The sequence below is a fragment of the Tenrec ecaudatus genome, chromosome 2 (genome assembly GCF_050624435.1).
Source record: "Tenrec ecaudatus isolate mTenEca1 chromosome 2, mTenEca1.hap1, whole genome shotgun sequence".
In the NCBI taxonomy this organism is placed as follows: Eukaryota; Metazoa; Chordata; class Mammalia; order Afrosoricida; family Tenrecidae; genus Tenrec; species Tenrec ecaudatus.
In genome coordinates, this window is record NC_134531.1 from 240,960,253 (window position 1) to 240,987,530 (window position 27,278).

A 27,278-nucleotide genomic window follows, 5' to 3' on the forward strand; every position below is an offset into this window, starting at 1 on the left:
TTTATTCTTATTAGATCCCATTTGTCGATTTCCAGATCACCTGTGTGTGTCCCCTTCCCTGTTGCAGTGAGCCTATGTGCTCCCTGGGCCAGTGCTCTGAGATTAGTCCCGATTCCCTCCTTAATGGTCCTGATGGTTTGGGGTTTGACTTCTAGATCTGTGATCCACCTTCAGTGTATTCTTGTGCATGGGGTGAGGTAGACGTCTTGTTTCAACTTTCTACATGTGGATATCCATTGTTTCCAGCACCACTTATTAAAGAGAGCTTCTGCTTCCCACTTGACGTTTTTGGGACCCTTGTCGAAGATCAGGTGTCTATATGCTGATGATTTTACTCCTGGGCTTTCTATTCTTTTCCACTGGTCTGAGTGTCTATCATTGTGCCAGTACCATGCTGTTTTGACCACTGTAGCTGTGTAGTAGGCATTAAAATCAGGTAGGGCGAGTCCTCCAATTGTGTCCTTCTTCTTGAGGAGTTCTCTGCTAATTCTGGGTTTCTTCCCTCTCCATATGAAGTTGGTGGTCAGTTTTTCCAATTCTTTGAAGAAGGTTGATGGTAATTGGATTGGTATAGCATTGAACTTGTAGAGTGCTTTAGGAAGAACTGTCATCTTTACTATGTTCAGCCTACCTAACCATGAGCAGGGGAGGGTCATCCATTTGTGAAGGTCACTTTTGGTTTCCTGTAATAGGGTTTTATAATTATGCTTATAAAGGTCTTTAGTATTTTTTGTTAAATATATTCCTAGATATTTCAGTTTGTCCTTGGCTACTGTGAAGGGTACTTCCCTCTTAATCGCCTCTTCCCTGGCCCTGTCCGATGTGTATAGAAACCCTACGGACTTCTGTTTATTGATCCTGTATCCTGCTACTCTTCCGTATTCCTCTATTGCTGTAAGTATTCCAACTGTGGAGTTTTGGGAGTCTTCAATGTATAGGATCATGTCATCTGCAAATAACGATAGTTTCACCTCCTCCTCTCCCAACTGGATCCCTTTGATGTCCTTCCGCTGTCTTATGTTGTTAGCCAGAACCTCCAAAACGATATTGAATAGAAGAGGGGACAGGGGGCATCCTTGTCTTGTACCCTTTTTCACTGGTATTGTTCTTGTCTTTTCTCCATTGACTATGATGTTGGCTGTTGGTCTTTCATAGATAGCTTGTATGAGCTTGAGGAACTTACCTTCCAATCCTATCTTCATGAGTGTTTTGATTAGGAATGGATGCTGCATGTTGTCAAATGCTTTTTCTGCATCTATGGATATTATCATATGGTTTTTATTCTTTTTCTTCTCGATGTGGTGTATGATATTGATGGATTTTCGGGTGTTAAACCATCCCTGCATCGCTGGGATGAATCCTACTTGGTCGTGGTGAATGATATGTTTGATGTTCCTTTGTATTCTATTGGCCAATATTTTGTTAAGGATTTTTGCATCTATGTTCATTAGAGATATTGGTCTATAATTCTCTACACCTGTGGGGTCTTTTCCCTGTTTGGGTATCAAAGTAATGCTGGCTTCGTAAAATGAGTTTGGGAGCTTGCCGTTCTTTTCTATGTTCTGGAATACTTTGTGGAGGATCGTTGTCAGCTCTTCCCTGAATGTTTGGTAAAATTCTGCTGTGTAGCCATCTGGCCCTGGGGCCTTTTTCCTTGGTAGGTTTTTGATGACACTCTCTATTTCTTCCTTCGCTATGGGTTTGTTGAGGTTCTTGATCTCTGTCTCAGATAATCTAGGGATAGATTGTTTTTCTAAATATTTATCCATGTCTTCCAGGTTTCTGAATTCATTAGAATACAAACCTTCATAGTACTTTGTGATTATCCTTTTTATCTCATTGGGGTCTGTTGTTATTGCCCCCGATTCATCCCTCATCCTGGCTATTGATGATTGCTCCTTTCTATCTTTGGTAAGCTTTGCCAGGGGAGTGTCAATTTTATTAATTCGTTCATAAAACCAGCTTCTAGTTGCGTTAATCCTTTGCATTGTTCTTTTGTCTTCCCACTGGTTTAACTCCGCCCTGATTTTTATTATTTCTTTTCTCTTGCTATTGGAGGGGTAGTTCTGTTGACTCTGTTCTAGTTGTTGTAGGTTTTGTCTTAACATATCTGTCATACGCCTTTCTTCTTTTTTCATATATGCATTCAGTGATATCAAGCTACCTGTGATAACTGCCTTTGCAGTGTCCCATAAGTTTTGATATGTTGTATGCTCATACTCATTAGTTTCTAGAAACTTCCTGATATCCTCTCTGATCTGGACCTTAACCCATTCATGTCGCAGGAGATCGTTGTTTACTCTCCAATTGGTGGCCCTTGCTTTTCTGGGTGCCCTCCTATTAATCTCCAGCTTTATGGCATGGTGGTCTGAGAAAGACGTCTGGATAATATCTATGTGTTTGAATTTACTCAGGCTGGCCTTGTGTACCAGCATGTGATCTATCCTTGAGAAAGATCCGTGTGGATTGGAGAAGAATGTGAAACCTTTTGCTTTTGGATGAAAGGCTCTATAGATGTCTATCAGGCCCTGTTGCCTAATTACATTGTTTAGCTCTCTGGCCTCTTTGCTGAGCTTCTTTCCCTGTGACCTGTCTTTCTCTGATAGTGGAGTGTTGAAGTCCCCCACTATTATTGTTGTTTCCGTGATTTCTTCTGTCATATTTTTAATAGTTTGTTTGACGAAATTTGCCATGCCATTATTAGGTGCGTAAATATTCAGTATGCTAAGTGCTTCCTGGTTTACTGAGTCTTTGAGCATTATGTAATGTCCCTCTTTGTCTCTTTTTATGTTTTGGATCTTGAGATCCATTTTGTCAGAGATTAAGATAGCCACTGCTGACTTCTTGGAGTTACCATTTGCTTGGTAAACTTTCTGCCAGCCCTTTATTCTCAGCATATGCTTGTCTGCTCGCTTGAGGTGTGTCTCTTGCAGGCAGCAGAGTGATGGGTTATGTTTTTTAATCCAATCCTCCAGCCTCTTTCTTTTAACATATGAATTGAGCCCATTTGTATTCAGAGTGATTATTACAATCTCTGGCTTCATGGTTGCCATATTCTGTTTTGTGTTTTGGGTCTTTGCCTATCTTCCTTCATATCAGTGTACTGCGTTTGAGTGAAGGGTTTCTATCCTGTCCTCTTTTCCATCTGAGACCGTGTTGTCCTGGTACGTGTTGCTGGCATGTTGGCTTCTAGATGGAGATGGGCTATATGGTGGTCTCCTGGTGGTTCTAGTCGGAGCTTGATCTTCTGGCCATAGTGAGTCAGCCAGTATGTTCTGCACGGTCGGGTGACTTGCAGTATATTTTTTGAGTTCTTCCTTGTCCTGGAAGACCCTTATCTTACCCTCTATCTTAATGGACAACTTGGCAGGGTATAGGATTCTGGGGGAGGCATTTTTATCTTTCAGTTTTTGGAAGATGTTGCTCCATTCTCTCCTCCTCTTCATGGTTTCTTTTGATAAGTCTGAGCATATTCTTACCTGCGCTCCTTTGTATATGACTGTCTTCCTTTCTCTTGATGCTCGTAAAATTTTCTCTTTTTCCTCTAAGTTGGATAATTTTACAATTATATGTCTTGGAGTGTTCTTCTTGGTGTTTAGCTTAGCCGGCGTCCTCTCTGCTTCCTGTATGAGAGTCGGATTCTCCTTTGTTAGGTTTGGGAAATTTTCTTCCAGAAATTCCTTTGCTATCTTGGCAGTCGATTTGTGTGTTATGTTGTGTTCCGGTAGACCGATTATTCGAATATTATTCCTCTTCATAGCATCTGTCATTGATCTCAGGCTGTCTTCTATTTCTTTAATTTTCCTATCTGATTGTTTTTCTCGCTTGCTTCATTTGGTTTGAGCGTCCTCGAGTTCACTGATACGGTTCTCAGCCTCCTCAAGCCTAGATATAGCTTCTGTGACCTTTTGTGTGGCCTCTGCTACCTCCTCTGTTAGTTTCTGCAGTTCCTTTTGGTGGATAGTATTCATCCCCTCTATTGTGGACTTCATCCCCTCTATTGTGCATTTCATCCCCTCTATCGTTGCATCCTTATTTTGGTTTGCTTCTCTAAGCTCCTGTATTACTGCAAGCAGAGTTCTGAAGATTTCCTTTTGTGGCCGATCTATATCTGTTTCTCTATGAGTGACGTTAGGTCTGTTAAAGTGCCTCGTTTCTCTGGTTTTTTTGTTGGGAGTGATGTGGTCTGTTGATTTTTCCTTGATCCTTTCATAGGCCCCATGCTTCTGGGGGACAGGAGTAACCTTATTGTGTGGAGGCTCAGGCCACTGTGCCGTCTCCTGTGGTGGCTGGGGCGGGCTGAGGCCGGCTTAGGGCTGGCACTGGGGACCCCACAGGGCCCCCAGGTGGTGAGAGCTGGCTGGAGCTCACTGACGGCTCCTCAGGGACTGCAAAGACGAGTCCCAGGCTCCACTGCAGGTGGAATGTTTGATCTGCCCGGGCTGTGAGCGGGCACGGGGAGGCCCCTCAGACAGCTGTGCAGACAGTGGCGCGACACTGCAGGGAACAATGGTGTTCGCTCTCTGCCCTGCTCTGAGCTCAGAACCCCGCGGACCGTAGTGGCTTGGCGCGAAACCGCAGGGGGTAATGGCGCCGGCAAAGGAGGCTTGGCGCAAAACCGCAGGGGGCAATGGCGCCCTTCCTCCGCTCAGGCTCAGAGTCGTGGCCGCCGGGGTCCCCGCAGCACCCTGTGGAGGGCACCTACTCTTGTGCCTTGCACAGGGAGGGGCCCTTGGCGGGCAGACTCAGCAGCGCGGGCCGCTGTGCTCCGCGGAAGCTCAGGGTCCAGGACAGGCGCGGGTTGGGCTATGGCTCCCGTTGGCGGGAAGTGCTCAGCGCAGGGTCCCGGCCAGGAGTGGAGCTGGCACTAGGCTGCCAGGGCCGGGCGGGGGCGGGCGGGGGTGGGTGGCCGGCGCATGGAGGGCAGGTGGAGAGGTCCGCGGCAGCGGTGCGGGTGGATGGTCCCCCGTGGGGGTCGCCAGACAACCCGCGGGTCCGCTCTTCTGAGCTTGGATGAATGGAGGGAGGGACGTGGGCCCGAGGGCAGATCGCTGCCCTGCGGGGAGAGGGGAACTGCGGGAGAGGAAAGCTTCTCTCCCAGTGGGGATCTGCGAGTGGGGAGTAGGCTGCTGGTGTAGGGGAGCGTGACCTGCTGCGCCTGTCTAGGCAGGGCAGGCAAGCGGCTCTGGGCTGGGGTCCGGTTTGGGGATGGAGCCTAGGCCGGTCGCCAGTGAGCTCACGGCAGCTTAGTGACCAGAGATGTCCCAGGAGTCCGGTCCTCTTTCACCTAGACCCCTGCTCAGGACAAATACGTGGGGTGGGACTGGGGTGCTGTCCCTGGGGGATATTTCACTCACCAGACTCTTACTATGCAGCTACCTGGTCGCCAATCCCGCTTTGTTTGGAGGAGCTCTCAGAGTATGCGGGTGTCCCTGTCGGCCATCTTCCCAGACCCCTTTTTGAACTTTCTAATGCATCCCAAAAGAGCTCTGGGAGTGCTAAGGTAAGTGTTGAACTGTTAACCCCCAAGGTCAGTGGTTCAAACCCCCAGACACTCTGTGGGACAGATGAGATTATTTGTTGCTTCAAAACCTCAGAAACTCCTATATAAGATCATTATGAGTCAGAATCAACTCAGTCGCAGTGGGTTTTTTGTGTTTTTTTGGGGGGTGGGGGGTTGTTTAGTAATGTACTCCAGCCTGAGCTGTCATTATTAGCCAATGACAATGTCACCTTGAACCCCGTGGTTTTGTCTGCCTTAGCTACAAGCATGCACTCTTGTTTTGTTGCTTCTGGTGTTTTTTTGTTTCGTTTTATTAAATCATTTTATTGGGGACTCATACAATTCTTATGACAATCCTTGCATTCATCCATTGTGTCAAACACAATTGTACATTTTTTGCAAGGATCATTCTCAAAACATTTGCTTTCTACTTGAGCCCTTGGTATCAGGTCCTCGTTTCCACCTGCTCCCCTTCCCTCATAAACCCTTGATAATTTATAGATTATTATTATTTTGTCATATCTTACACTGTCCAATGTCTCCCTTCACCCACTTTTCTGGTGTTCATCTCCCAGGGAGGAGGTTATATGTAGATCCTTGTAATCGGTTTCCCCTTTCTACCCCACCTTCCCACCACCCTCCTGGTATTGCCACTCTCTCCATGGGCCCTGAAGGGATCATCCGTCCTGTATTCCCTGTGTTCCCAGTTCCTATCTGTACCAGTGTACACCCTTTTGTCTAGCCAGATTTTAAGTTAGAATTGGGATCATGATAGTTGAGGAGGGTGGGGGTGAGAGGAAGCATTTAAGAACTAGAGGAAAATTGTGTGTTTCATCATTGCTACCCTGCACGCTGATTGGCTTGTCTCATCTCCATGACCCTAGTAAAGGGATGTCCAGTTACTGACCAGATGGGCTTTGCGTCTCCACTCTGCACTCATCTTCATTTACAATATGATGTTTTTGTTCATTGATGCCTGATCCCTAATCCCTTTGACACCTTGTAGTCACACAGACTGGTGTGCTTCTTCCATGTGGGCTTCGATGCTTCTGAGCTAGATTACCGCTTGTTTATGTTCAAGACTTTAGGACCCCAGATTCTGTATCTTTTGATAGCTGGTCACCATCAGCTTTCTTCGCCACATTTGCTTATACACACATTTGTCTTAAGCTTTCATGTGGGGAAGGTGTGCATCATGGAATGCCAATTTAATAGAACAAAGTGTTCTTGCACTGAGTAAATACTTCAGTGGAGGTCCAAAGTCCATCTGATGCCTTAATACTAAACCTATAAATATTTGAATGTAGATCTATTTCCCCACCATCCTATATAAATATACTTACATATGTACATGACTGCATTTACACCTCTATAAATGCCCTTTGCCTCCTAGTTCTTTTCCCTATTTCCTTTTACTTTCCTCTTGTCCCACTATCATGTCTAACCGTCATTTAGGTCTCAGTAATTTCTCTCAGTTATATCGCCCTTGCTGAATCCCTACCAGGCCTCTCACACCCTCCTTGCTACTAATTTTGGATCAGTCATTGCTCCATTGTCCCTGGGTTGGTCAACACCACCTCCTTACCCGTGCCTCCACCTCTCCCTTGTCTCCCCAGAACCATCGGTCTCATTGTTTTCTCCTCCAGACTATTCATTCAGCCTATTTTATCTAGATAGATATACAGAGATAATAATATGCACCCAAAAAAAGGCATAGCAAGAGAACACAATGATGGCAACAAAAAAAGTAAACCAATGACCCAGAAAATAATAAATTAATTAACAAATGAAAAGAAAACATTATTTTTTTTTTAAAAGAAAGAAATACCTGTACATAGATCAAGGTCTGATTTTTAACCTCTGGGCATGTCCAACAGTCAAGTGCCACACTCTGGCCCCAGAGTCTATCCTTTGCACTCTCTCAGGAGCTCCCTGCTCTGCTCCCCTTCATTGCTCTGTCGCATGCCTTTACTGATTTGCTTCGGTGTCACGGGGTCAGACCGGGCCAATCCTGACTGACATTAGTCTCCAGTGTTGAACCCCAAATGCCCATGGGTCATCGAGGAATGTTGTGTCTCATAGTGGGATCCGCCATATGGTCCACTCTATGCATTGGCTGTTCAGAGTGGGGATCTCATTCTCCAGGCCTGGTGGGTCAGGATATGCTCCACTCTCTCTTCCTCTTACTCCCCATTCCTTTGTTCCCATGTGTCTGATCAGACATGTCCCTCTCCCCTAGCTGAAGTTTCAGTGCCGTCCTCTAACGTAAATTCTTCTCAGGGAGGGGCAGTTGTCCACATAGCTGGTATGGGGAACAACAAAGTTACATTATCAATCTTCAATACTCAAAACAGGCTTGGTGAAACATATTTGCCTAATTCAATACATCTTTTCATCTCTTGATTGCTGCTTACATGAATTTCGATTTTGGATCCAAGTAAGACAAAAATCCTGACAACTCCAACCTTTTCTCCATTTACCATGATGTTAACTCTTGGTTCAGTTGTGAAGATTTTGGTCTTCCTTACATTGTGTAATTCATACTCAAGGCCACAATCCTTAAACTATATCATGAAGTGCTTCAAATCCGCCTCACTTTCAGCAAGCCATATTACATCATCTGCATATCACCAGTTGTTAATAAATCATCCTCACATCCTGAAGCTGCACTCTTCCTAATAAACCCAAACTCTCAGATGATTTGATCAGCATAGAGATTGAACAGATATGGTCTACCCAGAACTAGACAGTCATAGTAATCAGTTAAAATATTCATGGAAATATTATTTATTTTACCTCACAAGAAGCAACAAGAGCTTAATATGTTGCCATATTGCTTCTTGGTTGGTGTCCTCACTTGCAATATTCTGCATTGGCTGGGTGATTTATCCTTATTCATCTTTTCACTGCAGGTAAAGTATCCCATTCCTTTAGACTATTTAGAAAATAATCATTGTATTTGGCATATTAAAAATAGGTGGTTTCTCTGAACATATTATGTCCATCTTAAAAAAAACAACCATTTCTGCTTCTGCTGAACTTAGGGCAATTATTCTGACAATATTTAACTCTTTGAACACTTTCAGGGATTGCATAACTCACTCATAATATCTGATGTGTATTTGAGTGTAATACAAAGCTGAAACACATGACAACATGCCACCGCTGATACTTTGTCCGTTTTTCTCTTTAAGTTGTATGTTTGATTTCTGAAATGACAAACACAAAGGAATAAAAATGTGGCATTTCATCCAAAGTATAATGAGTTCATGGATTGAAAGTTATAAATATTATAAGCAAAGTTCTGTCTAATTTTCATACTTATGGATGAAATGAACCTCACTACAGACACTTAGAATATGCTGTGGAGCATACGGGTGTTACAAAAGATTAAACAATATAAGTTTGTGATTTCTTAAAGACAACTTTGATTACAAGTGCCGTTTAAACCACCAGTTTACCAAACTCAACAAAAATAGATTCTGCTAAACTGGTATTAGCAGGCTAAATTTCACCACTGCTCAATTCTGCTAAACTGGTATTAACAGGCTGAATTTCACCACTGCTCCTTCAGGTATAGTACAGGAGCGTCAAAAATGAGTAAGGTCCTCAACAAAATGGATTGACACATTGGCTGCAACAATGGGCTCAAGTATAAGGGAAATTTTGAGGATGGTGCAATCCCAGGCACTGTTTTAGTCAGTTGTACATATGGTCACGATGAGCCAGAAAGTGATTCAACAGTACCTAAAAGCAAAAAAAAAAAAAAAAAACCTTACTGCCTCTGAATAATTGCTGACTCATAGAGAGCGTCTGTGTGTTTCTGAGACTGAAAGTGTTTACAGTACTAGAAAACCCTGTCTTTGTCCCACGGAGCTACTAGTGGTCTCAAACTGCCCACCATGTAGATCATAGCCCAGTATATAACATCACTACTAGGGCTCCCCATAGACATAGAGAAGGGCTTATGTGGAGGAATTGGCTCATACAGTTGCAGATATAAATGAATCAAAGGTAGGTGGTAAAATGGTAGCTTGTTGAGGATGTCCATTAACAGCAGATAGTAAATCAGGCCACTGACACAAGTACAAAGAATCAAGTAATGAGCCAGGTGTAGGATGTAGACTCTGCAACAAACAAGACACTTTCCCACAGCTTCCACTTTGTCTTCTTTACTTTGGGTATGTTGTCAGGAGAAACCAGTCCCTGGAGAAGGACCTCATGATTGGTAAACCAGAGAGGCAACACGAGAAGCAGACCCTCAATGAGCTGGGTTGACACAGTAGCTGCAACAGTTGCAAGGATGGTGTATAACTGGGCAGTGCTTCATTATGTTTTACATAAGGTAGCTATGAGTGGAACCTGACTCATGTTTATAAGGCAGCTAACCACACCAGCTCCTAATGATATTACTCCACATCCTACTTTGGTGAGAAATGACTGGGATCTTAAAATCTTGTGAGGCACCATGAACGAAAATATTGGCATGTACAAACTGTAGCAAAAGAGAGAGATGGAAACAAATAACTCAAATATGTCTGAACTCTGTACAAACCACTGCCTTAATGTGTGAGTCCAGGTAGACTAAAGAAACAAATTCATGGGCACATATATGTGTATAAGAAAGAGATTTATATACAACAGCAATTGAATATTGAGAAAGCATCCCAGCTCAGTCCAGATCAAGTCCATAGATCTGATATTAGCTCATATGTCCGATACCAAACTATACAATCATCTTCAGACTCACAAAACACATACAATGACGCCGAATGTAGGAAGATCACAGGTCAGTGGGTAGAAAGTCTTTGGATCTAGTGGCATTGGAGCTGGCAAGGGTCTCAGCACTGGCAGGGGTCTCTGCATCAGGGTGGGTCCATGTGTCTTGTAAGCTGCTATCTCTCCCTGGGTGTGAGCAGAGAGTCTCCCATCTTCAAGGAGGAAATAGCAGATTTCCCAGAATCCTCAGGAGAAGGCCACACCCACACAGAGGCCTCATTGGCTAAGACCTGATAGACTCGACCCCTACACTCTTAATCCTCAAACTGACAAATGGTTAGATATCTACTACACTTACGAACAGAACTAGGTGGTATCCAAGCGCCATTATCAACTCTTCTGCCTAGAGAAGCAACAGACAGAGCGGGAGAGGGGGAATGCGAGACAACACTCAAATTCCTAAAAAAGTCTAGGCTTAATTGTCTACTAGATACAAAAGGAAACCCTGAGATTATCACCCCAAGAAACCTTTTAAACTTGTGACTGAAACCACTCCCGATGATTGCCATTCAGTCAAAGGACAGAGTGACTCGTTTAATAAGTAATCCCCTTCAAGAGTAATGTCTTCCTCTAAGCAAGCATCTAAAGTAGCTAGAGTAGTCAGTTTACCCTAGATAAACATGAAAAGCTAAGGAAAAGCAAGGAATATAGCTATATTAATGGAAAAAGAATAATCATAATGGAAATAATAAGAATGTGCACACATTGTGAAATGGGTACCCAATGTCATTGCATAATATGTATAGAAGTTGTTAATATAAAGCCAAATTTGTTCATTGTTTTCTCCAGAATCTCAATGAAATACTAAATAAAGTTATAGGGTTTGTTAAATTTGGTTTTGTTTAATTCTAAGGAAAAATTATTAATGATTTTTTTCCTTTCAAAAGGAGTAAATACCTGCTATTTCACTGGACTTTGTAAATATTTAGAAAGTTGAAGCCACAGTGATTATTTGTAAAAGTGGACATTATAATTCAGTAATTACATGCTATTTACTTTCTTCATTGACTAAAGAGATACTCAAAAATACAATATGAAAATAGTCTTCTCTATAAGTTCAAGGTAATAACATTCCTTGGATTTAGAAATACTAATTTTATTGTTGATATAATAAATATTAATGACATTTAATTAAGTTGTTTTATAACTACCAATAATATACCTATACAATGCATTATTTAACTATAATTTATTCATCCATGTACTTATTGTGTGTGACTACTCTGGAATAGGGAATCCATGAGGTACTAGAGATTTAACTGTGAATAAAAGAGTGCCTGCTCTCCTGTAAGCTAGTGCTTTATCATCAGGATAGCTAAGTGAAAAGCCTCATTACATTGCAACTAGCATCTTCAGAGAAAGAATGTCATTAAAATAGTAAAGATGAAATATTCAAATTTTCCATAATCGTAATATTTTCAAATTCCGGCCAAGAAAATAAATAACCCCAAACAAGTTTGGGAAACAAAGGCCAGGGAAATAAATAACCATAAAACAAATTTGGGAAGCATATTACAGAATAATGATTTGTTTTATGTTAATGGTTAATGTTTGTCATTTTCATAAGAATAGCATCATGTCATACTACAGAGTAACCACAATATCTCTATCATATATTAGCTAATCTTTTTTATATTAAAATAACATTTCTCATAGGGGAAATGTCCATTATTAGACAAATTGGAGGGATCTGATTCAAAGTTAATTTATTCCCAGAAATCACCAGTACCACCACAACAAAGTAAATATATATGAAAAATTTTCAAGGCAATGAATATTAAGTAATAAAGGACAGCAACCACACTCTAGAGCTGGGACTTCACATTCTATCCCTTTGCTTTCTTCAAACCATTGCCTTGAGGAGTTTTCAGGTTGACTCAGGGGAAGGCAGCTTATTTGAGGTTCCCAAGTGGCTCTTAGAGAGTTTTAGACCATAAACAGATGTAGTTACATGAACAGCTATTTTTCACAAAGGTGGAGATAATGTAATAGAGAAAAGTTTGTAATTTTAACAAATGGTGCTAAAATCACAAGATACACATTTGAATAATAATACTACCCGACATGATATATGTATGCTCATACTTACACTTATATTTTTTTATAACTGTATACAGAGTTGTTGTTAGGTGCCTGTGAATCAGCTCCTACATATAGAAACTCTGTGCACGATAGAATGAAACACTGCACTGTCCTGTACAAGCCTCACAGCTGTTCCTATACCTAAGTCAACTGAAGCAGTCACTGTGGGATCTGTCTTACCGAGGGTCTTCCTCTTTCGCTGCCCTTTTACCAAAAATAATGTCCTTTTACAGGGACTGGTCTCTTCTGACAATATGCCCAAAGTATGTAAGACGAAACATTTGTTTTCTTGGTCTTGCCATGCTTGCCTCTAAAGAGTATGCACGTGCACGTCCACACACACACACGCACACACACACACACACACATCAGTAAGGATCGGTTAATGGCTCGAGTTGGAGGTGATGTGATTGAAGAGAGTCAGGAACACGGAATTACATAGTGGCAAATTTTTTTGTATGTAGGATGAGTTTCTCATATTCATTAATTTGTTATTCAGTTGTTTTTATGTGTTAAGTATCATAAAATTGATGTCCTTAACATGTACAATTTTTGGTATGTTTGGTGTATCAGTTGTTTCTCAATAAATCCAATAAGGAAGGTCTATTAGTGAATGATACTTAGAAATCTTTGTAGTGGAATAATTTCATAAGCTCTCAAATAAAATATTAACTGTAAAATATTTATTAGCTTCAATACATTATGTTGCCTAAGTAAATAAGCTTTTACATTTGAAATAGCTCACATCTCCCTTATGATATTACAGAGTTTTAAAATTGCTGGTAGACTGACTTGTTCAACAAAAAAGATACGATTCTTTTCTAGACTGTTATCTCTCATTAACAGTAACATTGGAAAAATTATATAATACAGTTTTATTCTAAAGACAGTTTTAGTGGTGAATGAGGCCACTTTGATAGTGTCTGTGGGACCCAAGAGAATGCTTTTAGTTTGTACTTTCTAATTAATTAAGTTTAATGTGCCATGGACACATTGGCTATTTCCACATACTCAACATAAGAATTTGAAAATTCATTTTCTATTTTGTCTTCCTTCCTGAGATTTTTTTGTTATTGTTCATTTTTAGTTCTGAGAGATAATGAACTAAATATTTTATTCTAAATGGTGCATATTTTCTAACATTCTTATAACAGAAACAAAATATGTGGCTATTTTAAATTAAAGATTAAAAATGAGTAACACATGAGTTACTTATTTCTTTAAGTAAATACAAATTAATATGTATACTGTAGGAGGATGGCGGGCAGCACACTGGTTAAAGCAGTTGATGCTATGCCAAAGGGCAGCCTTTTCAACAAAGCTAGCAGCTGCTCTTGGGGAGAAAAGTACTGCAGCCTGCTTCTGTAAACATTATAACTTTGGGAAAACATGGGGGGCAGTTCTACTGTGACACAGTCCCAAAAAGTCACAAGGGGGTTGGTTTAGTTTGTTATACTGCAAAATATATAAACAGTTCAATCATTTTATTTGAAAGCCAAGATAATGTCTATGAAGTGTTATACTCCTGAGGTTTGGATTTTATAAATTTTTTGACAGACATTATCACTGCATGTCTCAAATTCTGAGTTACAAATCTCTGTTGATATAAGTGCTTCTAGGAGAGAACAAAAGAAGATGCAAACCCCCCCAAAACAGCATCACTTCGAAGTTCCTGTCAAATTTACATAAAATAATCCCCTAACACTTTGTATCCTAAACACACACACACACACACACACACACACACACATCCTCCCTTTCCCCCAAAAAACAGCAACACAAAAACGGGAAAGAAAAAACTATGCTGGCAAGCTTTCATAGTATGCATTTTCCCCACTAGGCAAGCATCAAGCATCTCGCTCTGATTTAATCCATTCAATGGCATGTCCTGGGAAAGTTCTCTGTGGTCACACTGAGTTTTTTTGTAAAAGCAGTTTCACTCAAACCTCATTTTGTGTGTGTGTGTGTGATGGCCAATTTAAGAGGACAGCACACGGCTGTGAAATTTGATTTCCTGCTTGGGAAGAAATGCTACAAAAACGGTTGGGATTGCTGTAAGCAAATCACTGAATGAACAGAACAAGCAGAGCCTGAGTATAGTTTAAGAGGTTTATTGGGTCCACACCCAGATTTGGCACTGAGGGAACCACACCAGACTGTTGAGTGCTGGGTGTGGACCCTGAGCTTCGATCGGGGACAAACTTTTAGAGGTCTACAGTTTATTGGGTCACACTGAAAGACTGCATTATCTCTTAGCTTGTGACAATGTGTGATTTTGTGGAGAAGCTGCAGGGCACAGGAGTGGAGCACCTTGCAGGTAAGCTGACCTTTGCACAAGTTTGGGGTTATCCTACTGTCTGCTGTTCTTATTGCAAACCCAGAACAATGTCCACTTCCTTGTCTGGGTGACGCTGACCATCCACATCAAGGTTACAAGGACGGCGCTATGGGAAAAACTCAAGTGTACAAGTGGTTTTCTGGTTTCTAAAAAGGCGAAAAGGAAGAACCCATTATAAGGATCTACATATAACCTCCTCTCTGGGGGATGGGCAACAGAAATGTGGGTGAAGGGAGACATCAGACAGTGTAAGATATGACAAAATAATAATAATTTATAAATTATCAAGGGTTCATGAGGGAGGGGGAGCAGGGAGGGAGGGGAAAAATGAAGAGCTGATGCCAGGGGCTCAAGTAGAAAGCAACTCTTTTGAGAATGATGAGGGCAACAAATGTACAAATGTGCTTGACACAGTGGATGTATGTACGGATTGAGATAAAGGTTGCACGAGCCCCAAATAAAATAAAATTTTAAAAGGTGAAATATTAATTGATGACACACCTCATTGTGGCCTTCCGTCAACTTCCCAAATGGGTGAAAATGTCAACAAAATTTGTGCTTGTGCTTGAAGTTCAACAATAGACCCCTGTGGACCATTGAAGGTAAAGGGGGTTATCTGGACTATCTTAGAGCTCTGTTCAGCCACTTTTAATGGAAGATTTGGGAGTGAGAAATGTCGTGGGGAAATTTGTGACTACAGTTCTGACTGACCAGGAATTAGAGCATCGAGTGGAAACATGCCTGCTTTGAAAGAACAGCTCTGAAGCGACCCAGACTCCACCAACCCCAAGGTCATTACTGGTGAAGAGACAAGGTGCAATTCTTCTGACCCCTGAAAGCAAACATCAAGCAAGCCTTGTCACCTAGCCTTTAAAGATGCTCAAGTGAAATCAAAGATCAAGGCGATGCGCTCTCTCTCTTTTTTTGATATGAGGGGGTTAGTCCATTTGGAGTTTATTCCACCAGATCAGGCCTTAATCAAGCTTTCTATTTAGAAGTTCTGAAGAGATTGTGTAACAGTGTGTAACAAAAAAAGGCCTGATTTGTGGTTGCTGGGGGACAGGTTTTGCCAACATGACAATGCACCTGCTCATGCAGTCATCTCTGTGCTCCAGCTTTCAGTGTGAATTAGACCTCAATATAAATGAGCAAAAGTGCATACATTTAGACCAATAAGCAACATCAAAATAAGTAGCAACAATATTAAAGTTGTCAAGGATTTTAATTTTATGTGAATCCAGAATTAGTGCCCAAAGCAGCAATCATGAAATTAAACAACGTTTTGCACAGGGCAGATGGGAAGAAATCGGTTACCAAATAAAAAGCATTGGGGAGATGACAAGAGGAGATCAAAATGATTAACCTGGATTGAATGTTTCAAACTAGTGAGCTGATCCCCACTGATTCACATTGAGCCTGATCTGATTTTTGACATTTTGCATCCATGTGTGCATGCATGTGTTTATGTGTGTGCATGCTGTGTTTCTGTGTGTGTATGTGTTCAGATTGGGGTTTATCTCAGATGTATTTTGTCATTGAGGCCGGCCCTCTTGAATTTTGGTTACTTAATTTTTTCTATTTTTTGTTAAATAAAACCCAGGATTGATGAACCTATAGATGGAGTAAAGGTGCCTGTGGCAGCAGTGGACTAGGGGTGGGGGTGGTATGCCGTAACTGTGTCAAGGGGTTTGAAAAGGAAGCGAATGTTCTGAAACTGATTGTGGTAGCAATTGTACAATGCTGCTTGATGTGATTGAACTATGAAATGATATGAAATAGTATAATCTCCCAATAAAAAGGCTTTAGTAAAATAAATAAATAAAACACATTTCTAAGCTTTTAGAAAACAAAGATGTCTCATAGAGCGATCTAAGGTGCACTTGCCCTAAGCCATGGTATTTTCAGCCACGTGACATGCAAATGAAACCTAGACAATACAGCAGAAAGACAGGAGAGAAATGAATGATGTCTTTGAATTATGGCATTGATGAAGAATGTTGAAATCACCAAGGACTGCTTGATCAACAAACAAATCTGTCTTTGAGGAAATAAAATATAACCAGAATATTCTAAGATGAGAAGATGTCAAGATTTAGCTTATTTAAATTTGAATGTGAAGTGAAGTTCTATTTAGTTTATTTGAATACTTCAAAATCTGTAAAACTCTACTCCAACGTATCAATTAAGTATATTTTCTAAAGGTTGTTTTGTAAAAACTATGAATGACAAAATTCTCCTTAATGTACAATATTCTTTACTTGAAAGTCTAGACTGATTCTTATATACTAATTAAAATGATAGAATTCATACAGTTTAAAGAGTCATGTAAGTAATCCTTGGATGTTAATAAGAAGATCAGCAGTTCAAGCTCAACATCTATTTACTCCCCAGGAGAACAAGGCAGTTTACTTTTGTAAAGTTTACGGTCATAGAAATCTGATGGGGAAGTTCTATTCTATCCCGCAGGGTAAGTGGACTCAACAACAGTGAAATAAAAATATACACATATAATTGAACTAACAAGTGTTCTGTAGAATTTCAAGCTGTTTCAATTTTCATAGAATTATTTTTTATTAAAATGTATACCTCAGAAGTTTAAGAAGTTAAATTTTAAGACTAATTTTTTTATAGTTTTTGCAATTTATTTTCAAACTATCAACAATGCATATTGTTGGTCAGTTTTCATTTTATTTTTACATATCTTTTAGTACAGGAAAACAATTATTCATTTGAAAATATTGCAAATAATCTTTGCTTATATTACCCTCAACATAAAATCGATAGTGTGGTAATAAGGTGTGCATTTCTCACAATGTTGTGAAAGATTCTTCTTAAAGATTCAGTACCAGCATAGACCATTTTATGATTTTTACATCACTCCAAATGTTTAAATTTTAATGTAAACTGCAATATGGGTATTAGATTTATGAGGACACTTTAAAATACATTTTTTCACTCCTCTGAATAACAATTCATTGGCTTTTCAATAACAACATTGACATAATATAATGTCGGTGTTGTTGTATTTCATAGCAGCAGATTGTGCTTACTGAACTCTCTACATTAGAATAAAGACACAACTTTTTTCTAGCAGTAAAACTTTTTAAATATTTCACTGGATATAATAAATTAACTAAAATGCAGAATAAAGAGAATGGTTAAGAAATTTGAAAGTTTAGTTACTAAACTTGAACTCATCAATAAGAGTATGCTAGACACATCAGATAAAAATAGAATTGGTATTGACATTAAATGTCATTTTTCCACCTGTGGTTCCAATAATTAAACTCCTTACCACCCCATTCAATGCCCAGCTATCATATATAGGATAATATGTAACTGCAACACAGGTAGCAAGTGAAATGTATCTGTGGAACAGTGTTACCAACTCATGCTACATACCAGTGCTGTCAACAGTGCAAACCTCTGAATCCAGTTAATGAATAGTTCTTCGGTCCCTAGTTCATGACGCAGTATAACATTTATGTTCACGCACATGAGTTGGGAAACATGTAGTAGGAGATTTAGAAGATATGGGTGGCAAGGCAGGTCAAGTAATACCGCCTAGCCTCAATTGCCCCAGCAGTGTCATAGGAGGAAACGATCTAGCAGGGTTCCTGTGAGCATTTCATAATTTTGTGATACATAATTTTGCTTAGAAAATTGACTGACACATAATGACTGGCACAAAATAAAACCCAATAAATATTAGGTTTTATGACTTATAATTATTAAATTTTCCCAGAGAATTAATGGTAAGGATTAAAAGAGCAATGGGGTACACACGCACGCACACACGTATATACACATATATTATATAAACACAAATACACAACACATCTCTATGTGTTTAAATGTACTTCACAGGTAATATATATTTTACTTGATCATGATATATACTGTACATTGTACAGAAAATTCCCATAATTATTTAATATATATCAGGCTGGACAAACTGGAAATTATCAGATATGGCTAGAGAAAAAAAAGACAGGAGAGCTTTAATTCTGAGTATTAACTAGAACGAAATCATAGCATTGAAGGCAGTGCTCCTCAACTTCCTAATGTCACGGCCCTTTAATACAGCTCCTCATGTTGTGGTGACCCGCCACCCATAACATTATTGTTGTTGCTAATTCATAACTGTAATTTTGCTACTGTTATGAATCAGGTGACCCCTGTGAAAAGGTTGTTCGACCCCCAAAAGGTGTAGCGACCCACAGGTTGAGAACTGCTTATTTAAAGGATTCCTTATTAAAAGATTATTTTCCATTAAATCTTAGTGATATAGAATCCAAAATAATTAAATCTTACAAAACCTCCTGTATGTTATCCTGATTAATTAAATTTATAAGAAAAGAGCCACCTCAATTTCTTAGTACTCAAAAGTACAAGCATAGGAATACACACACACACACACGTAATTGGTGATGCAATTGTTAATGTAAGCTAATTATGTTGCTAACTTCTAAGTATATTTGCCAGATGCTGCCATGCTGTGGGATAAAAAGCCAGAGATCTACCCTTGTAAATATAACATCCAGAAAACCCTATGGGGAAATTCTTCACTCATACATGCTGTCACTGTGCATTAGAAATAAACTTGATGGGACGTAACAGCAAATCAATCCTTCAATAATTCTATCTATTTATCCACATACCTACATATATATTATTCATTTATATGTATATGCATATATATATTTGAATGTGTATGTATATATATATATATATATATAAAGAGAGAGAGACAGAGAGACAGAGATAGAGACAGAGAGCTACAGCTAGATCTCTGTTAAATAAAGAAACTAAACTTATGAAATTAGGTAAGAAATATTTGGCAAAGTAAATGTACTAACTTACAATATTAATGCACCATTTGTAGTCTTTCAAACACTACCTAAGCCAGAAAACAAAGATCTTTAAAAAATGATTTAAGTCTCCAGTAATTAAATATAAGTCAAAACAGCTATGATAGATATTATGTTTATTTTAATACTGAATTTTGTCTTTGACTATATATGCCATTGAACTATGAAATGCTAGTAATAATATTATGGAACTTGACATATAAAAATTTTGATGCATAAATGATGCTTACACACTGATGTCAAAATATACAACCTGAGAAGTATCTGATACAATAATTCTTAAATTCAAGAAGTGGCAAAATATGTTTATGTCTGAAGTTGATTTTATATAGATAAATCATATTCTCATGAATAATTGTATGGGCAGATAAATTCATGTAGCATAAAATATAAAAGACAGTTTGATGGGATTGTATCTATTTTATGAAGCACTCTTCTGGCTAGATATGTGCAGCTCCTTAAGTATTACATCATTTGTAATAATAAATGAATACATACCCTGCACTGTTCTGCTTCAAAACCCAAACCCAAACCTGCCATTGCTGAGGTGATTCCAACTCACAGAGTGCACCACAGGACTTACTTGACTGTAATCTTAATGGGTTTGAACCACAAAACTATGTTAGTAGCCGAGTGTAACCATTTACACCACCAAGCTGCTTGCCGAACCTCAGCATCGATGAACAGAGGTAAAAGGAACCTATGACTATAAATATTCAAACAAAACATCCATTCCAACAAAGTAAGAGACAGTAAAGAGAAAAAGCAACAAATCAACACTTCAGTATCTGGTGATGGTCAGAGATAGGACTAAGGGCCAGACCTCATGCCTTCAAACCAGTATATTTGATTTTAGACTAGTCACCTATGGCCAAGAAATGTGTTCTAAATATAGGTCACCAAATTTAAGGTGTTCAGATCTTATTGTTAAGGGTCTTAAGTTGTCAAAAGCTGAGACAGTTGGTACTACAGCTAATGTGGACTGATTAGGAATTTTGTGGGAACATATTTTTAAATGTCTGAGATTTCACCAAATAAAAATTGACAATAAATCTACCTGCAAATATTTTCTGTATGCATTTAAAAGTAATGTAAAGAGAAAATAGTTATAGATAAATTCCATATTGAAAGATAAATAAGTGGTGGTATGTGGGCAGTCCCACAGGAAGACACTGTGTGCCTCTTGGTAATTTAGTGTAATGAATCCAAAAATGTTTGAGATAACCACTTCCCCTGAACCATTACAGATATTAAAGCAGAAATATTTAGAGATCTCTACATTTGATATGATTGACAATATTTGCTTAAATCACTGGCTACTGAAATCTATTTTTCTTCATCTTTAGTAATCTATGTTTATTTAGTTTGACATTCAGATTAGCTCTAAACAATTTCCACATGGTTACATTTTCCAAAAATCAGTCTCAAAGAGTAAGTTAGAAGTGTTTTCCTTTAAGAAGTATAGATTCATATTTTCTTATTGAGATTAGTTAATGCGGAAGCATACAATTGGTTGTGAATTCATGACTCCTCATGGGGATGTGTTTATGTACAAGAGTCCTATACAAATTGTGTGATTTTAATATGGTTGATTAGCTTTTCTGGCAGTTAAGAATGTTGTAATGAGCGTCTATCATTTCATGATCAACATTAGTTTTAGCACTTGTTCTGATGTTTTGGGAGAAAAAATACCTTGTCAGAAAAATAATTTTAATCAAAGGAAATGGTATTTATTGTAGAACTGGAAAATATAAAATGTATTATTAGCAGCTCTGTTGAAAATTGCATCATGTTCTCAGCATCAAAACATAATACAGACATAACACCTCTCCTCTGGATGATCATAGACAAAAACACAAGAGACACTAATAAGTAATAGGAGATATGAAAATCAGAATGAGGTCAATTCTTCCCTGAAATCAAATTAGGCAACGCGGTTATAATTTGGAGTAACAAAGAGGCTCAAGAAGGTCAAAATTACATATGGTCACAGACTATGTGTTGTGCTCATTGGTGTCCTGAACTGCAAAGTAAAATTCATAGAGATTGTATTAGTCAAGCAATGAAGATGATGAGGAAAATACTGGGATATCTTAAATGTTTATTTAATTCATATTTCTCTGTATACTTTATAATGGTCATGGTATATAAACATAGAATGTATGTCTATCCTCACAAAGACCCAGTGATATACAGAAGAGTGAGTTAAAATTTTTAAGTCTGGATTTTATGACTTAGAAATAAGAAGCTTTCCCTAAAAGATGAAAGATGGGCAGATCTTAAAAGCCTGCAAGGAGAAGAACAAATAAAAAGAAGAATCTGTTAGTATCCCATGATTAATAATTAAGGAAACAGGGTAGAGCACAGTATAAGGCCCTGCTGAAGACCCAAGAGCTATATAGATGGTTGAATTATTCTAATTAGATAAGAAGTCCACGTTAACGCATAGTTCCTCCAAACCAAAGGACAATATAGAGGCAATGCAGTTCATTACCCAATAGTTACAAGCGAGGAAGTCTGGTATACTGAGTACAACACAGTTATCATTGATTCTTACTCCTGGGGGCCATATGCTGGGCAAATAATTATTTAACATGTCTCTTCTAGATGTAGCTTTTGTTACAACCAAATTTTCCCTTTTCATGATGAATATGGAAAGGAAGATGGGAGAAAATACTGATAAGATTATATAATTCAGCTGTGAGTGAATGTTACAGGACACATGGCCCAATCAATGGTATTTCAGAGGTTTCATATGTGTGCCAAAGTTGGATATTGAATAAAGAAAACAGAAGAATCATTAAGCATTTGCATTATAGTTCTGATAAAAATGATTGAAAATACCATGCATGTACTGTCAAAAGAACAAACAAATTTGTCGTGGAAGAAGTAGCCAGAATGCTTCTTAGAAGTGAGAATGCAGACAAACAATGTATTCAGATACTTTGGACATCATCTAGCATATGTCATATAATCAATATTTAACAATAAGTATTAAACAATGGTTTTAAACACGTGAAGACATTAGTGCCCTAGTGAGAAATAATCAACATAGAGAATGATAAGACATTTTTTTACTTGAAAATTAATATAGCTTTACCATTGAGTTTAGAAATATTACTTGTTATAAATGGGCACTCCATAACAGGTTTCTAAAAAAAGGAAACATTGTTTAAAAGACCAACACAGTAGCTTTGGAATTAATTTGTATCCTTGTGGCAGCACAGACTGCTGAATATTTAGCATACTAGAACTCAGAGAGGATGAAAAGGTGAACAACCCAAAACAACAACACCTGTGTTCACTTGTTTCTGAGTCAGGGTCACCTTATAAAACACAGCAAAACTGTTCTATTGACTTTCTAATACTTTAGTCTTTGCAGAAGCAACCACTAGATCTTCATACCACACAGTGGCTGGTGGATCCAAACTGTTAACCTTTCAGTTAGCCATCTAGTGTTTAACCACCGTATCACCTGCTTCAAAGATTAATTACTGTTAATAACTAGAAACATTTGCAACCTAGTAAACATTAAGATTTGATTAATTTTTATCTTTCATATTTGCATTATATACAACTTTTCAAAGGCATCTAATTAGAATCCAAACCAAACTAAGCACAGTACTATCAAGTTAAATCCAACTCATCGACCCATCATTAAAGTAAAAATTCTAACATCTAAGAGTCCAAAATAGCAATCATGTACAAATTATATTGAATTGTATATAAATGAAGTAATCTACAAATAACCACACATACACCTATGTTGTTGTTAGGAGCCTTTGAGTTGGTTTGACTCATAATGATGCTATGTAAAACACAATGATACATTGACTGGCCCTGCATCATCCTCAAACTTGTTCCTATGATAAAGGCCATTGTTGCATCATATCAATCCATCTCATGGAGTACCTTTTCTTTGTTTGTTTCTCTTGTTTAATAAGCATAATGTCCTTTTCCGTGGACTAGTCTTTCTGGACACCATGCCTCAACTATGGGAGACTGAATTTTGCTATACTTACCCTTAGGAGCATTCTGGTTGTATGTCTTCCTGGACATATATGTTTATTCTTTTGAGAGTTTGTGTTACTTTCTTCTCCATCACCATAATTCAACTGCAATAATTCTTCTTCAATTTTCCTTCTTTAAGACCAGGTTTTCACATGTCTACAAGGCAATTGAAAACACCATGGCTAGTGTCAGGCACACCTTGGTCCTTAAAGTAGTTTCCTGGCTTTATAAAACTTCAAAGCGAGCTTGTGCAGCAGATTCATCCAACACAAGGCACGGTGGGATCTCTTGACTGCTACTTCCATTAGAATTAATTGTGGGTCCAAACAAGACAAAATCCTTTACAACATCAAACTCTTCTCTCTTTTTCTTGATGTTACCCATTGGTCCAGTTGTGCGGATTAATTAAACATCTCTCAAAATTACAAAATTCAAGAATACAATAAAAGCACTGGAAACTGTACAGGTGGAAAATCATTATTGGACAAAGAAGCCAGTGAAACACATTTGGGGGTAGCTCATTGTGTATTCTTAATAGATAGGTAGGCATTAAAGGCAAATGAAGCAAGGGAACATTTTTTAAGACAAAAATAGCACCATAAACTTGATCAGAAACAGAGTGGCTAAATATGAAGATTAGCACATTTTTCTGCTTTCCTCGCATTGTGCAGGACGAAATACTCATCACATAGTTACCATAAAGTGAGTCTTTGGATTTACAGAACCTCACATAGGCTGTGGCCAGCAATATGAAATGGTGCAATAACTTGGTAAAACAGAAAACTACTTAAAAAGTCATCTCTGTATCATCTCGCCATTCTATGCAAGAGCAAATGTCAATACAAAGACCCATACATAAATGTTTATTAGAATTACAATTTGCAATGTTATTACAAAAGATAAATATTTTAATAAATTAAATTGGAACTCCTCAATATTTTTCATTAAGAATGGATAAACAATTATGCTATATCAATACCAAATTGGAATGGTAATGTCTCTCCTAATTGGAGTTATCTACTTATATGCAGATCCCTGCAGGGGTAGTGGGTTGCTATCCACAAGGTCAGCAATTTGAAACCACCAGACTCCCTAGGACACAACGAGACTTTCTACACTCATCTCTTCAGTGTGGCCATGCTCAGTTCTTCATGCAGAGGTCACTGAATGTCTGTTTATGTGGGTGCCAAAGCAAAATGTGGGAAGCCCAAGGGGAGGGTATGGTTGATATCTCCACAGGGAAAGAGGGACCAGACTTCAACACGGTGCTCCAAGATGTGAATGCGACATACTGACATGGAGTAGGGTACCAGTGGAAAGGTCTGAGGGGCCAGCCCAAATCCAAACTATGTGGACACCTGCCCCTCCCCCGCAAAGAATTTATTTCAGAGGACAGCACTGAAGCTGCAGCTCAGGGAGAGGGACATGTCTGATCAGAGCATACGGAAGCAAATGAAGGGGAGGAAGAGAGAATGGAACACATCCTGGCCCACCAAACCTTGAGGACGACGATATTCCCATTCAGAGCAGACAATCCACAGAGAAGACTATATGGCCAGCCCCACTATGAGATACGACATCCCTCAATGACCCAGAGCCCTATAGGGGACAACACTTGAGACACAGGGAGGGAATTGCGCCCGATTTGATCCCACCACACTGAGGCAAAACACTAATGGCGTGCAAGAGAACAGCAAGGGGAACAGAGAAATGAAGTCCCCAGGGAATACCAAAAATAGACTTTGGGACCACGGCTTGGCATAGCATCTTGTGTAATTATGAGGTGCCAAAGGGATGAGGTATCAGGCATCAAAGAACAAAAAATTCATATCATTGTGAATGAGGGGGAGTGAGGAGTGAGGACCCAAAGCCCATATGTAGGCAACTGGACATCCCTTTATAGAAGGGTCACAGGGAGGAGACGAGCCAGTCAGGGTGCAGGGTAGCAACTATGAAACATACAACGTTGCTCTAGTTCATACTGCTTCTTTTCCCCCCTGACCCCCCACCACTATCATGATCTCAATTCTACCTTATAAATCTGGCAAGACCAGAGGATATACATTGGTACAGATAGGTCCTGGAAACACAAGGAATCCAGGAGGTTGATCCCTTTAGGACCAATGGTGGGAGTGGTGATACTGGGTGGGTGGAAGGAGGGTGGGGTAGAGAGGGGGAACCGATGACAAGGATCTACATATAACCTCCTCCCTGGGGGATGGCAACAGAAAAGTGGTGATTGGAGATGTCGAATAGTGTAAGATATGACAAAATAATAGTTTATAAATTATCAAAGATTCATGAGGGGAGGGAGGGGGGGGAAATGAGGAGCTGATGCCAGGGGCTTACAGGGAGAGCATTTTTAGAATGATGAGAGTAACAAATGTACAAATGTGATTTTTACAATAGATATATGTATGGATTGTGATAAGAGTTGTATGATCCCCCAATAAAATGATTTCTTTTTAAAGAAAGAAAATGTGGTGAAGAAATAAGATGATTCTATGCTCTGAGAAAGATTAGTGTCTGGTATAGAATTATTTTTCTTAAAACAAGCAGCCATCTGTTAGGTGTCATCTAAGCCCTCATGACAGAAACACACCAGCTGTATTATCCAAGATTTGAAAATAATAATATACAGATATTAGGAGAAAACAGCATTGGGCTTATTCTGAGCACCCCGTTTGCAGAAGGCTATGGATGACCAAAAAACAATACACACACCCAACAACAAAAACAAAAACACCCTCAAACACCCAAAAATCCTTACTCCCATCAAGTCAATGCTGACTCAGAGAGACCCTATAGGACATGCTAGAATTGTCCCTGAGAGTTCTGAAACTATAATTCCTTCAGGGAGTAGAAAGCCCTTTCTTTCTCGTTAGGATTGGCTGGTGCTTTCAAACTGGTGACCTTGAAGTTAGCAGGGCATTGAGTAAATACTACACCAGCAGGGCTCCCTAGGGATCACACTTCAAGGCCCAAATCCACTGGCAAGGTCTCTGCATGTATTATGCCTCATGTGAATCCCCTGTGACCACTGACCAGGGATTTAATGAGCCTTGATTTCAGAGTGCATTGAAAAGAGGCTATTTCAGAGTGCATTGGAAAGCGGCTATTGTGAGTAGGTTAAAATAGAATGACTTATCAATTGTTCTTCCTTTTGACCCATTTTATATTTGTTTTGGTTTTCATTATTTTCTATTATCTTTTCAACTGACATTTTTCTATGTTATATTTGTGATTTTCTTAAGGTTTCTTATTTTGCTTTTGTTAATTCATGTTTTTTATATGAAATCCAAAAGAGGTAAATCTATAGAAATAGTAACTGGATTAACAGTTTCTTGGGTTATGGCTGGAGAGGTGGAGTGGAAATGGGGAGCTAATAGTGAGTAAAGAAAGAAGAAAAATGTTCTAAAATTGAATGTAATGGTGATTGTACAACCCTCTGTAACGCTTAAACTATTGAATTGCATGACATGTGAATTATATGTAAAGAAAATTTAAAAAATACAGATAAATCTTTAAACCCTTTTTCGCGTTGGAAATTCACTGGGACAGGTCCAACTTGTCCTTCAGAGTCTCTGGCTGGGGATAAACTCCACGTCAAAGAGTTCTGTTAGGTTTCTTTTTTTGGGGGGAGGGCATGCACTGATCTACATATTAGCATTTAAGAATCTCAGTATTACCCATC